Raw genomic sequence first — 11,024 nt, 5'->3', positions numbered from 1 at the left:
GAGTATCAGTCGACTCGTGGACTCGAACTCGACTCGAGGACTCACGTAGAGCCTGCACGAGGAGTTTCGTGAAGAGTTGGCGCGAGGAGCATCGGTCGACTCGCGGACTCGTAGCTCGACTCGAGGAATGAATTCATCTCGAGGAGACATATGAAGAGTCGGTACGAGGAGTATCAGTCGACTCGTGGACTCGAACTCGACTCGAGGACTCACGTACAGCCTGCACGAGGAGTTTCGTGAAGAGTCGGCGCGAGGAGCATCGGTCGACTCGCGGACTCGTAGCTCGACTCGAGGAATGAATTCATCTCGAGGAGACATGTGAAGAGTCGGCACGAGGAGTATCAGTCGACTCGTGGAATCGAACTCGACTCGAGGACTCACGTAGAGCCTTCACGAGGAGTTTTGTGAAGAATCGGCGCGAGGAGCATTGGTCGACTCGCGGACTCGTAGCTCGACTCGAGGAATGAATTCATCTCGAGGAGACATTTGAAGAGTCGGTACGAGGAGTATCAGTCGACTCGTGGACTCGAACTCGACTCGAGGACTCACGTAGAGCATGCACGAGGAGTTTCGTGAAGAGTCGGCGCGAGGAGCATCGGTCGACTCGCGGACTCGTAGCTCGACTCGAGGAATGAATTCATCTCGAGGAAACATGTGAAGAGTCGGCACGAGGAGTATCAGTCGACTCGTGGACTCGAACTCGACTCGAGGACTCACGTAGAACCTGCACGAGGAGTTTCGTGAAGAGTCGGCGCGAGGAGCATCGGTCGACTCGCGGACTCGTAGCTCGACTCGAGGAATGAATTCATCTCGAGGAGACATGTGAAGAGTCGGCACGAGGAGTATCAGTCGACTCGTGGACTCGAACTCGACTCGAGGACTCACGTAGATCCTGCACGAGGAGTTTCGTGAAGAGTCGGCGCGAGGAGCATCGGTCGACTCGCGGACTCATAGCTCGACTCGAGGAATGAATTCATCTCGAGGAGACATGTGAAGAGTCGGTACGAGGAGTATTAGTCGACTCGTGGACTCGAACTCGACTCGAGGACTCACGTAGAGCCTGCACGAGGAGTTTCGTGAAGAGTCGGCGCGAGGAGCATCGGTCGACTCGCGGACTCGTAGCTCGACTCGAGGAATGAATTCATCTCGAGGAGACATGTGAAGAGTCGGCACGAGGAGTATCAGTCGACTCGTGGACTCGAACTCGACTCGAGGACTCACGTAGAGCCTGGACGAGGAGTTTCGTGAAGAGTCGGCGCGAGGAGCATCGGTCGACTCACGGACTCGTAGCTCGACTCGAGGAATGAATTCATCTCGAGGAGACATGTGAAGAGTCGGCACGAGGAGTATCAGTCGACTCGTGGACTCAAACTCGACTCGAGGACTCACGTAGAGCCTGCACGAGGAGTTTTGTGAAGAGTCGGTGCGAGGAGCATCGGTCGACTCGAGGAATGAATTCATCTCGAGGAGACATGTGAAGAGTCGGTACGAGGAGTATCAGTCGACTCGTGGACTCGAACTCGACTCGAGGACTCACGTAGAGCCTGCATGAGGAGTTTCGTGAAGAGTCGGCGCGAGGAGCATCGGTCGACTCGCGGACTCGTAGCTCGACTCGAGGAATGAATTCATCTCGAGGAGACATGTGAAGAGTCGGCACGAGGAGTATCAGTCGACTCGTGGACTCGAACTCGACTCGAGGACTCACGTAGAGCCTGCACGAGGAGTTTCGTGAAGAGTCGGCGCGAGGAGCATCGGTCGACTCGCGGACTCGTAGCTCGACTCGAGGAATGAATTCATCTCGAGGAGACATGTGAAGAGTCGGTACGAGGAGTATTAGTCGACTCGTGGACTCGAACTCGACTCGAGGACTCACGTAGAGCCTGCACGAGGAGTTTCGTGAAGAGTTGGCGCGAGGAGCATCGGTCGACTCGCGGACTCGTAGCTCGACTCGAGGAATGAATTCATCTCGAGGAGACATATGAAGAGTCGGTACGAGGAGTATCAGTCGACTCGTGGACTCGAACTCGACTCGAGGACTCACGTACAGCCTGCACGAGGAGTTTCGTGAAGAGTCGGCGCGAGGAGCATCGGTCGACTCGCGGACTCGTAGCTCGACTCGAGGAATGAATTCATCTCGAGGAGACATGTGAAGAGTCGGCACGAGGAGTATCAGTCGACTCGTGGAATCGAACTCGACTCGAGGACTCACGTAGAGCCTTCACGAGGAGTTTTTTGAAGAATCGGCGCGAGGAGCATTGGTCGACTCGCGGACTCGTAGCTCGACTCGAGGAATGAATTCATCTCGAGGAGACATTTGAAGAGTCGGTACGAGGAGTATCAGTCGACTCGTGGACTCGAACTCGACTCGAGGACTCACGTAGAGCATGCACGAGGAGTTTCGTGAAGAGTCGGCGCGAGGAGCATCGGTCGACTCGCGGACTCGTAGCTCGACTCGAGGAATGAATTCATCTCGAGGAAACATGTGAAGAGTCGGCACGAGGAGTATCAGTCGACTCGTGGACTCGAACTCGACTCGAGGACTCACGTAGAACCTGCACGAGGAGTTTCGTGAAGAGTCGGCGCGAGGAGCATCGGTCGACTCGCGGACTCGTAGCTCGACTCGAGGAATGAATTCATCTCGAGGAGACATGTGAAGAGTCGGCACGAGGAGTATCAGTCGACTCGTGGACTCGAACTCGACTCGAGGACTCACGTAGAGCCTGCACGAGGAGTTTCGTGAAGAGTCGGCGCGAGGAGCATCCGTCGAGTCGCGGACTCATAGCTCGACTCGAGGAATGAATTCATCTCGAGGAGACATGTGAAGAGTCGGTACGAGGAGTATTAGTCGACTCGTGGACTCGAACTCGACTCGAGGACTCACGTAGAGCCTGCACGAGGAGTTTCGTGAAGAGTCGGCGCGAGGAGCATCGGTCGACTCGCGGACTCGTAGCTCGACTCGAGGAATGAATTCATCTCGAGGAGACATGTGAAGAGTCGGCACGAGGAGTATCAGTCGACTCGTGGACTCGAACTCGACTCGAGGACTCACGTAGAGCCTGCACGAGGAGTTTCGTGAAGAGTCGGCGCGAGGAGCATCGGTCGACTCACGGACTCGTAGCTCGACTCGAGGAATGAATTCATCTCGAGGAGACATGTGAAGAGTCGGCACGAGGAGTATCAGTCGACTCGTGGACTCAAACTCGACTCGAGGACTCACGTAGAGCCTGCACGAGGAGTTTTGTGAAGAGTGGGCGCGAGGAGCATCGGTCGACTCGAGGAATGAATTCATCTCGAGGAGACATGTGAAGAGTCGGTACGAGGAGTATCAGTCGACTCGTGGACTCGAACTCGACTCGAGGACTCACGTAGAGCCTGCATGAGGAGTTTCGTGAAGAGTCGGCGCGAGGAGCATCGGTCGACTCGCGGACTCGTAGCTCGACTCGAGGAATGAATTCATCTCGAGGAGACATGTGAAGAGTCGGCACGAGGAGTATCAGTCGACTCGTGGACTCGAACTCGACTCGAGGACTCACGTAGAGCCTGCACGAGGAGTTTCGTGAAGAGTTGGCGCGAGGAGCATCGGTCGACTCGCGGACTCGTAGCTCGACTCGAGGAATGAATTCATCTCGAGGAGACATATGAAGAGTCGGTACGAGGAGTATCAGTCGACTCGTGGACTCGAACTCGACTCGAGGACTCACGTACAGCCTGCACGAGGAGTTTCGTGAAGAGTCGGCGCGAGGAGCATCGGTCGACTCGCGGACTCGTAGCTCGACTCAAGGAATGAATTCATCTCGAGGAGACATGTGAAGAGTCGGCACGAGGAGTATCAGTCGACTCGTGGAATCGAACTCGACTCGAGGACTCACGTAGAGCCTTCACGAGGAGTTTTGTGAAGAATCGGCGCGAGGAGCATTGGTCGACTCGCGGACTCGTAGCTCGACTCGAGGAATGAATTCATCTCGAGGAGACATTTGAAGAGTCGGTACGAGGAGTATCAGTCGACTCGTGGACTCGAACTCGACTCGAGGACTCACGTAGAGCATGCACGAGGAGTTTCGTGAAGAGTCGGCGCGAGGAGCATCGGTCGACTCGCGGACTCGTAGCTCGACTCGAGGAATGAATTCATCTCGAGGAAACATGTGAAGAGTCGGCACGAGGAGTATCAGTCGACTCGTGGACTCGAACTCGACTCGAGGACTCACGTAGAACCTGCACGAGGAGTTTCGTGAAGAGTCGGCGCGAGGAGCATCGGTCGACTCGCGGACTCGTAGCTCGACTCGAGGAATGAATTCATCTCGAGGAGACATGTGAAGAGTCGGTACGAGGAGTATCAGTCGACTCGTGGACTCGAACTCGATTCGAGGACTCACGTAGAGCCTGCACGAGGAGTTTCGTGAAGAGTCGGCGCGAGGAGCATCGGTCGACTCGCGGACTCGTAGCTCGACTCGAGGAATGAATTCATCTCGAGGAGACATGTGAAGAGTCGGCACGAGGAGTATCAGTCGACTCGTGGAATCGAACTCGACTCGAGGACTCACGTAGAGCCTTCACGAGGAGTTTTGTGAAGAATCGGCGCGAGGAGCATTGGTCGACTCGCGGACTCGTAGCTCGACTCGAGGAATGAATTCATCTCGAGGAGACATTTGAAGAGTCGGTACGAGGAGTATCAGTCGACTCGTGGACTCGAACTCGACTCGAGGACTCACGTAGAGCATGCACGAGGAGTTTCGTGAAGAGTCGGCGCGAGGAGCATCGGTCGACTCGCGGACTCGTAGCTCGACTCGAGGAATGAATTCATCTCGAGGAAACATGTGAAGAGCCAGCACGAGGAGTATCAGTCGACTCGTGGACTCGAACTCGACTCGAGGACTCACGTAGAGCCTGCACGAGGAGTTTCGTGAAGAGTCGGCGCGAGGAGCATCGGTCGACTCGCGGACTCGTAGCCCGACTCGAGGAATGAATTCATCTCGAGGAGACATGTGAAGAGTCGGTACGAGGAGTATCAGTCGACTCGTGGACTCGAACTCGATTCGAGGACTCACGTAGAGCCTGCACGAGGAGTTTCGTGAAGAGTCGGCGCGAGGAGCATCGGTCGACTCGCGGACTCGTAGCTCGACTCGAGGAATGAATTCATCTCGAGGAGACATGTGAAGAGTCGGCACGAGGAGTATCAGTCGACTCGTGGACTCGAACTCGACTCGAGGACTCACGTAGAGCCTGCACGAGGAGTTTCGTGAAGAGTCGGCGCGAGGAGCATCGGTCGACTCGCAGACTCATAGCTCGACTCGAGGAATGAATTCATCTCGAGGAGACATGTGAAGAGTCGGTACGAGGAGTATTAGTCGACTCGTGGACTCGAACTCGACTCGAGGACTCACGTAGAGCCTGCACGAGGAGTTTCGTGAAGAGTCGGCGCGAGGAGCATCGGTCGACTCGCGGACTCGTAGCTCGACTCGAGGAATGAATTCATCTCGAGGAGACATGTGAAGAGTCGGCACGAGGAGTATCAGTCGACTCGTGGACTCGAACTCGACTCGAGGACTCACGTAGAGCCTGCACGAGGAGTTTCGTGAAGAGTCGGCGCGAGGAGCATCGGTCGACTCACGGACTCGTAGCTCGACTCGAGGAATGAATTCATCTCGAGGAGACATGTGAAGAGTCGGCACGAGGAGTATCAGTCGACTCGTGGACTCAAACTCGACTCGAGGACTCACGTAGAGCCTGCACGAGGAGTTTTGTGAAGAGTCGGCGCGAGGAGCATCGGTCGACTCGCGGACTCGTAGCTCGACTCGAGGAATGAATTCATCTCGAGGAGACATGTGAAGAGTCGGCACGAGGAGTATCAGTCGACTCGTGGAATCGAACTCGACTCGAGGACTCACGTAGAGCCTTCACGAGGAGTTTTGTGAAGAATCGGAGCGAGGAGCATTGGTCGACTCGCGGACTCGTAGCTCGACTCGAGGAATGAATTCATCTCGAGGAGACATATGAAGAGTCGGTACGAGGAGTATCAGTCGACTCGTGGACTCGAACTCGACTCGAGGACTCACGTAGAGCATGCACGAGGAGTTTCGTGAAGAGTCGGCGCGAGGAGCATCGGTCGACTCGCGGACTCGTAGCTCGACTCGAGGAATGAATTCATCTCGAGGAAACATGTGAAGAGTCGGCACGAGGAGTATCAGTCGACTCGTGGACTCGAACTCGACTCGAGGACTCACGTAGAACCTGCACGAGGAGTTTCGTGAAGAGTCGGCGCGAGGAGCATCGGTCGACTCGCGGACTCGTAGCTCGACTTGAGGAATGAATTCATCTCGAGGAGACATGTGAAGAGTCGGTACGAGGAGTATCAGTCGACTCGTGGACTCGAACTCAATTCGAGGACTCACGTAAAGCCTGCACGAGGAGTTTCGTGAAGAGTCGGCGCGAGGAGCATCGGTCGACTCGCGGACTCGTAGCTCGACTCGAGGAATGAATTCATCTCGAGGAGACATGTGAAGAGTCGGCACGAGGAGTATCAGTCGACTCGTGGAATCGAACTCGACTCGAGGACTCACGTAGAGCCTTCACGAGGAGTTTTGTGAAGAATCGGCGCGAGGAGCATTGGTCGACTCGCGGACTCGTAGCTCGACTCGAGGAATGAATTCATCTCGAGGAGACATTTGAAGAGTCGGTACGAGGAGTATCAGTCGACTCGTGGACTCGAACTCGACTCGAGGACTCACGTAGAGCATGCACGAGGAGTTTCGTGAAGAGTCGGCGCGAGGAGCATCGGTCGACTCGCGGACTCGTAGCTCGACTCGAGGAATGAATTCATCTCGAGGAAACATGTGAAGAGTTGGCACGAGGAGTATCAGTCGACTCGTGGACTCGAACTCGACTCGAGGACTCACGTAGAACCTGCACGAGGAGTTTCGTGAAGAGTCGGCGCGAGGAGCATCGGTCGACTCGCGGACTCGTAGCTCGACTCGAGGAATGAATTCATCTCGAGGAGACATGTGAAGAGTCGGCACGAGGAGTATCAGTCGACTCGTGGACTCGAACTCGACTCGAGGACTCACGTAGAGCCTGCACGAGGAGTTTCGTGAAGAGTCGGCGCGAGGAGCATCCGTCGACTCGCGGACTCATAGCTCGACTCGAGGAATGAATTCATCTCGAGGAGACATGTGAAGAGTCGGTACGAGGAGTATTAGTCGACTCGTGGACTCGAACTCGACTCGAGGACTCACGTAGAGCCTGCACGAGGAGTTTCGTGAAGAGTCGGCGCGAGGAGCATCGGTCGACTCGCGGACTCGTAGCTCGACTCGAGGAATGAATTCATCTCGAGGAGACATGTGAAGAGTCGGCACGAGGAGTATCAGTCGACTCGTGGACTCGAACTCGACTCGAGGACTCACGTAGAGCCTGCACGAGGAGTTTCGTGAAGAGTCGGCGCGAGGAGCATCGGTCGACTCACGGACTCGTAGCTCGACTCGAGGAATGAATTCATCTCGAGGAGACATGTGAAGAGTCGGCACGAGGAGTATCAGTCGACTCGTGGACTCAAACTCGACTCGAGGACTCACGTAGAGCCTGCACGAGGAGTTTTGTGAAGAGTGGGCGCGAGGAGCATCGGTCGACTCGAGGAATGAATTCATCTCGAGGAGACATGTGAAGAGTCGGTACGAGGAGTATCAGTCGACTCGTGGACTCGAACTCGACTCGAGGACTCACGTAGAGCCTGCATGAGGAGTTTCGTGAAGAGTCGGCGCGAGGAGCATCGGTCGACTCGCGGACTCGTAGCTCGACTCGAGGAATGAATTCATCTCGAGGAGACATGTGAAGAGTCGGCACGAGGAGTATCAGTCGACTCGTGGACTCGAACTCGACTCGAGGACTCACGTAGAGCCTGCACGAGGAGTTTCGTGAAGAGTTGGCGCGAGGAGCATCGGTCGACTCGCGGACTCGTAGCTCGACTCGAGGAATGAATTCATCTCGAGGAGACATATGAAGAGTCGGTACGAGGAGTATCAGTCGACTCGTGGACTCGAACTCGACTCGAGGACTCACGTACAGCCTGCACGAGGAGTTTCGTGAAGAGTCGGCGCGAGGAGCATCGGTCGACTCGCGGACTCGTAGCTCGACTCAAGGAATGAATTCATCTCGAGGAGACATGTGAAGAGTCGGCACGAGGAGTATCAGTCGACTCGTGGAATCGAACTCGACTCGAGGACTCACGTAGAGCCTTCACGAGGAGTTTTGTGAAGAATCGGCGCGAGGAGCATTGGTCGACTCGCGGACTCGTAGCTCGACTCGAGGAATGAATTCATCTCGAGGAGACATTTGAAGAGTCGGTACGAGGAGTATCAGTCGACTCGTGGACTCGAACTCGACTCGAGGACTCACGTAGAGCATGCACGAGGAGTTTCGTGAAGAGTCGGCGCGAGGAGCATCGGTCGACTCGCGGACTCGTAGCTCGACTCGAGGAATGAATTCATCTCGAGGAAACATGTGAAGAGTCGGCACGAGGAGTATCAGTCGACTCGTGGACTCGAACTCGACTCGAGGACTCACGTAGAACCTGCACGAGGAGTTTCGTGAAGAGTCGGCGCGAGGAGCATCGGTCGACTCGCGGACTCGTAGCTCGACTCGAGGAATGAATTCATCTCGAGGAGACATGTGAAGAGTCGGTACGAGGAGTATCAGTCGACTCGTGGACTCGAACTCGATTCGAGGACTCACGTAGAGCCTGCACGAGGAGTTTCGTGAAGAGTCGGCGCGAGGAGCATCGGTCGACTCGCGGACTCGTAGCTCGACTCGAGGAATGAATTCATCTCGAGGAGACATGTGAAGAGTCGGCACGAGGAGTATCAGTCGACTCGTGGAATCGAACTCGACTCGAGGACTCACGTAGAGCCTTTACGAGGAGTTTTGTGAAGAATCGGCGCGAGGAGCATTGGTCGACTCGCGGACTCGTAGCTCGACTCGAGGAATGAATTCATCTCGAGGAGACATTTGAAGAGTCGGTACGAGGAGTATCAGTCGACTCGTGGACTCGAACTCGACTCGAGGACTCACGTAGAGCATGCACGAGGAGTTTCGTGAAGAGTCGGCGCGAGGAGCATCGGTCGACTCGCGGACTCGTAGCTCGACTCGAGGAATGAATTCATCTCGAGGAAACATGTGAAGAGTCAGCACGAGGAGTATCAGTCGACTCGTGGACTCGAACTCGACTCGAGGACTCACGTAGAGCCTGCACGAGGAGTTTCGTGAAGAGTCGGCGCGAGGAGCATCGGTCGACTCGCGGACTCGTAGCCCGACTCGAGGAATGAATTCATCTCGAGGAGACATGTGAAGAGTCGGTACGAGGAGTATCAGTCGACTCGTGGACTCGAACTCGATTCGAGGACTCACGTAGAGCCTGCACGAGGAGTTTCGTGAAGAGTCGGCGCGAGGAGCATCGGTCGACTCGCGGACTCGTAGCTCGACTCGAGGAATGAATTCATCTCGAGGAGACATGTGAAGAGTCGGCACGAGGAGTATCAGTCGACTCGTGGACTCGAACTCGACTCGAGGACTCACGTAGAGCCTGCACGAGGAGTTTCGTGAAGAGTCGGCGCGAGGAGCATCGGTCGACTCGCAGACTCATTGCTCGACTCGAGGAATGAATTCATCTCGAGGAGACATGTGAAGAGTCGGTACGAGGAGTATTAGTCGACTCGTGGACTCGAACTCGACTCGAGGACTCACGTAGAGCCTGCACGAGGAGTTTCGTGAAGAGTCGGCGCGAGGAGCATCGGTCGACTCGCGGACTCGTAGCTCGACTCGAGGAATGAATTCATCTCGAGGAGACATGTGAAGAGTCGGCACGAGGAGTATCAGTCGACTCGTGGACTCGAACTCGACTCGAGGACTCACGTAGAGCCTGCACGAGGAGTTTCGTGAAGAGTCGGCGCGAGGAGCATCGGTCGACTCACGGACTCGTAGCTCGACTCGAGGAATGAATTCATCTCGAGGAGACATGTGAAGAGTCGGCACGAGGAGTATCAGTCGACTCGTGGACTCAAACTCGACTCGAGGACTCACGTAGAGCCTGCACGAGGAGTTTTGTGAAGAGTCGGCGCGAGGAGCATCGGTCGACTCGCGGACTCGTAGCTCGACTCGAGGAATGAATTCATCTCGAGGAGACATGTGAAGAGTCGGCACGAGGAGTATCAGTCGACTCGTGGAATCGAACTCGACTCGAGGACTCACGTAGAGCCTTCACGAGGAGTTTTGTGAAGAATCGGCGCGAGGAGCATTGGTCGACTCGCGGACTCGTAGCTCGACTCGAGGAATGAATTCATCTCGAGGAGACATATGAAGAGTCGGTACGAGGAGTATCAGTCGACTCGTGGACTCGAACTCGACTCGAGGACTCACGTAGAGCATGCACGAGGAGTTTCGTGAAGAGTCGGCGCGAGGAGCATCGGTCGACTCGCGGACTCGTAGCTCGACTCGAGGAATGAATTCATCTCGAGGAAACATGTGAAGAGTCGGCACGAGGAGTATCAGTCGACTCGTGGACTCGAACTCGACTCGAGGACTCACGTAGAACCTGCACGAGGAGTTTCGTGAAGAGTCGGCGCGAGGAGCATCGGTCGACTCGCGGACTCGTAGCTCGACTTGAGGAATGAATTCATCTCGAGGAGACATGTGAAGAGTCGGTACGAGGAGTATCAGTCGACTCGTGGACTCGAACTCAATTCGAGGACTCACGTAAAGCCTGCACGAGGAGTTTCGTGAAGAGTCGGCGCGAGGAGCATCGGTCGACTCGCGGACTCGTAGCTCGACTCGAGGAATGAATTCATCTCGAGGAGACATGTGAAGAGTCGGCACGAGGAGTATCAGTCGACTCGTGGACTCGAACTCGACTCGAGGACTCACGTAGAGCCTGCACGAGGAGTTTCGTGAAGAGTCGGCGCGAGGAGCATCGGTCGACTCGCGGACTCATAGCTCGACTCGAGGAATGAATTCATCTCGAGGAGACATGTGAAGAGTCGGTA

Source organism: Urtica dioica, chromosome 2 (assembly GCF_054948205.1).
Source record: "Urtica dioica subsp. dioica isolate 48M chromosome 2, U.dioica_male_clone48M_v1_H2, whole genome shotgun sequence".
In the NCBI taxonomy this organism is placed as follows: domain Eukaryota; kingdom Viridiplantae; phylum Streptophyta; class Magnoliopsida; order Rosales; family Urticaceae; genus Urtica; species Urtica dioica.
The sequence above is the reverse complement of the archived record's forward strand: the minus strand, read 5'-3'. Positions refer to the sequence as shown.